Source organism: Chinchilla lanigera, unplaced genomic scaffold, assembly GCF_000276665.1.
Source record: "Chinchilla lanigera isolate Chin_1 unplaced genomic scaffold, ChiLan1.0 scaffold00150, whole genome shotgun sequence".
Taxonomy (NCBI): Eukaryota; Metazoa; Chordata; class Mammalia; order Rodentia; family Chinchillidae; genus Chinchilla; species Chinchilla lanigera.
In genome coordinates this window covers 2316501-2322229 of record NW_004955551.1, presented here as the reverse complement: position 1 = coordinate 2322229, position 5729 = coordinate 2316501, and the positions used below count along the sequence as shown (strand labels likewise).

The following is a 5729-nucleotide window of genomic DNA, read 5'->3' as shown; positions in this document are numbered from 1 at the left end:
ATATATTTACAAGGAATTATTTTTTGTATTGATTTTAAATGGATGTCCCAATGCACCTAAAAATAATTGGTCTCTCTTTTTTTAAATAGCTATTTGCTAAATGCTGTTCTTATACAGAATTTCTTAATTTTCACCAAGCAGAGGTGGGAAAAATACTTTTTGCTTTCAGGGAAAATGGTATAACATTAATTTATTAATGAATTGGTAATATACAAAACAATTAATCATAGTTTTTTTTGTAATTTAAGTGGCATTTCTAGTCAGGCAGCACAGCGAACTAGTTGATCTATCGCTTGGACTTAACTATCAGATCCTTTGAGAAGAAAAATATTTACGATATAGGACTAATTTGGAGAAAATAAAGTTTGAATTTATTTGTGTTAAACTCTGCTGTTGGATGATTGTGCTCAGACCGCGTGAATGCCCAGATTACAAGAACCCGATAATAAGATGTTTTGTTCTGGTATGCAACTCTGTCATTGACTAACACAACATCTAACTGGACTTTCTAAGGCAAAAGGTAGCAGCGCCCTCTTTCAGAGATGCCTTAATCCATCCCCTGGGACTGACCTAAGGTTACAGTGATGGCAGTGGGCTCGCTCTGGCAGCTGGCTTTCTGCCCGAGTCCTGTATCATCAGAGAAGCTTATGTTCCCTTGGTGCATTTTGATAATGATGTCCAGATTCTTTGACATCAGAGAAATCTTTTAGGATCTTCAAGTCCCATCATAGAAAATGGAAACAGAATTGTTTGGTTGAGTTCAGGGGATTTTGATTGTTGCTTCTTGTTAGGGGATTGCTTCTGTCTGCTGATAACACCTTACCGAAAGATCTGGCCTCATACTGACATCGGACAAAATATCACTGTATTGTTTGTTCTGTATTAAAGTATGTGTGTTTTGCTTCCGAAACACCCACTCACTTTGCTATAGCCATGCAACATGAAAGCAGATGACACTGATTTTATGTGTTATGAAATTGGAAAAAGTATTTAATAAAACCTGTTAATTTTTATACTGACAATAAAAATGTTTCTACAGATATTAATGTTAACAAGACAAAATAAATGTCATGCAGCTTATTTTTTTAATACTGGTGTCTCACCAAATGGTTTCCTGTGCTTGGAGGTATTGATGGAGTGCTGAGTCATGTGGATGCCTACAAGGCAGAACTGGAAGGGTTTTTGTTTACTAAATACAGGGGCAACTTGTTGGCGGGGGAGGGGAGGAGGCAGGTCCAGCAGTACCTGGGACAGGTTGATCCAACAGAAAATCAGAAGTTGGTTCCAGCCCTGGCAGGGTGGTTCCCCGGGGCCAGAGGGGAGGGAGTCATTGTTCTTCCTGGGTCTTACCCGCTGGCCTGAGGAGAACAGCAAGGGAGAGAGGTTCTCAAACCCGGAAGTGTAAGGATGGGGGACAATGAAGAGGAGGAGGTGCCCAGGACACTGGACCCCACGGATTTGGACCCTTCTAGGCTGATTTGCTTGTGATGTACAGATAGTGGAATTCACCATATATTCCCCAAAGGAAGATAAGGCCAACTGAATGATTTATTTTCATATACCAAGCACCTGAAGAGAGAAATGAAGTTTTACCTGTTGGTTAATGCAGATTGATGGCCCATAGGGTTCCCCTTCTATCTGTTCTCCAGCCTTGACCATGCTGGAAAGTGAGAGAAAAGCAAGCTGCTTCTTCCAGACACCAGCGGTGCTCTTTGGACCTTACAGGACCATTGGGAATTAAACACGGCTGAACGAAGCATCTCTTGGGTTTGAGGTCATCAGTGGTGTGGTGAGGGCCTGGCCAAGCATTGGGAGAGTGGGTTGGGGTCCTGGTCCCTCATTTGCCCTCATCTTATGCTCCGTTTCTTATTCGTAGAACAGGTATGGTCCTGCCAAAATAATGTGATAAAGATAAGACATGGGAAAGCCCAAGAGCAGCATCACCTGATAAGCACATGTGTTCAGGATGATTATTCGGTAGGATTCTGGGCATTTCCACCCATTAGAGACCCTCAGCCTGGTGAAGGATTGGCCTGCTGTGACCTCAGGAGTATTTAATGTCAGGTTCAAGATCCACACCAACTCTTCTGTGTAGGTCAGTAATGTATATTCCATGTGTTTAAGGCCAAAACACTTGATAGTTTTGACCCAAAGGGTTATAATATAATAGAAGAATTACTGTATTTCAGCAGGGTGTGGTGGCATGTGTCTGTAATCTCTGTGCTCTGAGAGGCTGAGGCAGGAGGATCTCAAGTGCAAGTCCTGCCTGAGAAACTTAATATTTAGCCAGACCCTGTCTCTAAAAAGGGGCTGGAGATGTAGTTTGGTGTGAAGGTCCTGGGTTAAATCCCTAATATTCATGCATACAAAAAAGTTTCTGCGTTTTCTTGCCCATTTCAAGGAGATAAATGGGCAAGAATCCTAAATCAGCCATTGGCCATTTTGTTTTACAATTATTTTGCAAGTGGTATTTGTCATGAAGGGGTATAGAAGGCAGGATGGTCTGTGAGGAGAAAAACTTGTTTTGGAGACCTGGCCAGCTTCCCCAAACATACATACCAGACAGGCCATGGTAAAAGTCTGGTACATTGTGCTCTTCCCCTCACCCCCAGACCCAAGGAAAGCTGGGAATCAAATGAGCTATGTCACTGAGTCATGAGATCAGTTCATTTATGAAGAAGCAAAACATGTCAGGCATCTTTGACAGGTAGAGCTTACGCCCTTGCAGTTTCCAGCTAGGAAGGATAGGCTGCCTCAAAGACTGGCTGGTGGATGGAGAAACAGGGCTGAGAGGCATTACCTTCGGGAGGGTTCTGTGGATTTCCAAGGGAGCGGGAGGGAACCCCTCACCCACTACCTAGCCTCTCCCTCCTTACATCAGGGAGTTTCTCTCCATCGCATCTGTAGGAAGTTCCTTAACCACACACCTAAGAATGGCAGGCATGTGCTTATGGTTCAGCATCTGACATATTGACAGATACAGGTTGAGGACCCCACTACCATTTTGAAAACTTAAGATTGACCCACTGGCCTGGCCTGTCTCATTAAGGCATTAGAACAGCCAAGTCCAGAGGGCTCAGCTAATACTGAATAGGAACTTGAGGCTCAGTGTAAGCTTTCTGAGGGTCACTGGGTAGGAAACAGTCTACGCAAACCAGACTGCAGCCTTGAACAGTACAGGAGAAATGTGATAGGTGGTGGGCTTTGCAGAATCGGAGAGCTATTTCTTACAGCTGGTGATATTGGGCAACTGGTGGATTCTGCCTGGACAATGGTTTCCTGCCCTATAAGCCAAGCTGGCACCAGCCTCATGGTCTTCCCATGAGGATTATCTGTAGGGGATTAACTCTGGGAGACAGTACTCAAAAAATGTGAGTTACCACTACCCAATTTTTTAATATCATCCATCTCAGAGATTTTTTAGTATATTCACAATATTGTGCAACCAGCACTACTGTCTAATTCCAGAACATTTTCACCAATCTGAAAAGAAACCCATCTCCTTCCTTTTGGCTGAGAGAAGAAGGAAGCTGTTGCTCACGATGCAAAAGATAGTATTCTCTCTGGCTGGAGTTCTTCAGTGCATTTCTCTTATCCCCAGTTTTATTTCCAGTGCAGTCTAGCAAGCATGAGCAATCCACTGGGACTGATTACTGCACCATTGCTTATGTATGCACACTGGAGTCTTTCTCATCCCAGCCTGTGTTTTGATGTTATTTATTTTTGATGTTTTTAAAGATGAAAGCAAAGTTTATCTTCTCTCACATTTCATCCCCAGGAAGCCTCCAAGTGATTTGGCTGTCTACGCTGGGGAGGGACAGTAGACGCCTTCCACATCTTAAGTGACATTCTGGAACGGGGCCCTTCTTGTGCCCTTTTTCCTGGAGTTGCTGGGGGTTTTGAATGGGCTTCTCAAATTAGTCTTGCAGTCCTGTTTCAGGGGGTCACATAAAGTGACCAGGTGGACGAATGGTCAGCATCAATCCCTAGAAAACTCCATCCATAAAAGGGGGTGGATTCCTGCCAGTTCCCAAAGTGGAGCCCCAGGGAATGAAGCAATTCAATGACAGAATTTAGCTTAAAATATATATCTAGACAAGTGACATTTCCTTCTATGGCTCAGAACACTACCTGCTTTCCCTCTTTTGGGCTGTGTCTTTTTAGGCTGTGTTATCTTCCCATTCTTTGTTGAGGATCTTGAAGTAAATTTTGCCTGTATCCCTTAGCAGTCAAAATCCATAGCATGATGCATTTGGAAAGGGACAGGATACTTGTAGATAGATAAAGTAAGAGTAAAGGAGAAAGAATTTTCTTGATCTGTATGACAAATGATCTCTATGTCAAATGATTGTTGAATTAAGTGAGGTCTTACCTGGGACCCATTAAACATTACCTGTTACCTGGCATCAAATATTAGCTGCTTGCTCTACCTGTCTATCATCTATCTATCTATCTATCTATCTATCTATCTATCTATCTATGTACCTTTCTATAATCTATCTTCTATCAATCATCTATCTATCTATCTATCTATCTATCTATCTATCTATCCATCCATCCATCCATCTATCATCCATCTTATTCCTCTCATCTCCCTGTCTGGATAAAGACATAAGTATAGATTATAGATATTGAGACAAATACAAAGAATATATGTGTGTATGTATATATATATACATATATATATATACACATACATATATGTATGTATACATAAATAAAATTGCCATTAAGTTAGTTTTGAATGCTACCAGGTATTCCCCACCATTCTTTATAAAACAATAACATTTGATAGCTTTTAAATCATTGAAAATGAAATTATTACAAGTCATGAAGTTATATTTACAACATGCACCTGTCATTTTTCCCTTTTAAAACAAGCATTCTCTCTATAAACATAGCTAGGCAATGAATGCACTGTCTGATCCTGAAGGGACAATTAAACACTTTGAGAATAGTGCAAGCCAAGCTGGCATAGGATTTAGGCACCATGGGCCAAGAGACAGACCAGAACAAGAGCAAGAGTTCCGGAGGGCTTGGGGGAAGGAAACTCTCTCTGGCCCCGGGTGTGGTGGTGTGACAAGCAAATCAAAATTAGTACTGTGACAAAGGGAAATACCACATTGAAAAATCAAAAGGCTGAGTACAGTGCTCTCCAAGAGGTAGGATTGTGTATTGTTCAGGGTCACCCCAGGGGGCTGAATCTTTGGGAACTGTGAAACTGGTACAGTCACCAATAGGGCTGGAGAAGCTGAAATAAATGCTGTCCTTTCTGTCAGGAAGTTCTTCAGGGTCTCGATTGACTTCAAGAGTATCTCATTCCTGCAGAAGCTTTAAATGGGAGAAGGTGTATGCAGATCAGGGTCTCCCTTCACCTTGTGCTGAGGTGTGCTACCTCATCTGGAAAAAGCCTATGTGTGTCTGTGCACACATTATCACCACAGGGAAAGAAATCAGAAACCTTCTCTCCTTCCTGGTATGGTCTTTACTCTCTAGGAGACCTGCCCTTTGGTTGCAGTGTGATGGGTTCAGGTTTAAGCAAATTTCAGGGATTTTTCATTCATTGCTGACTGTCGCCCAGGAGTAGCTAGAACTTCGAACAAAAAGGCAAAGTCAAAACAGTAACCCACAAAACCAGCACTGGGGCCTGGGGATGTAGCTCAGTGGCACAGTGGCTGCCTGGTGAGCACAAGGTCCTGCGTTCAGTTCTCAGTGCAAGAACCAAAAAG

General features: G+C 42.4%; 1 protein-coding gene across 1 annotated transcript in view; it reads left to right on the top strand.

The window, feature by feature from the left end:
- Window positions 1–1040, top strand: part of Fgfr2 (fibroblast growth factor receptor 2) — a gene marked incomplete in the record, with an annotated part of 105811 nt that extends 104771 nt beyond the window's left edge. Inside the window, 1 exon segment of the mRNA XM_005412181.2 lies at window positions 1–1040.
- Between the last annotated feature and the right edge of the window lie 4689 nt (window positions 1041–5729).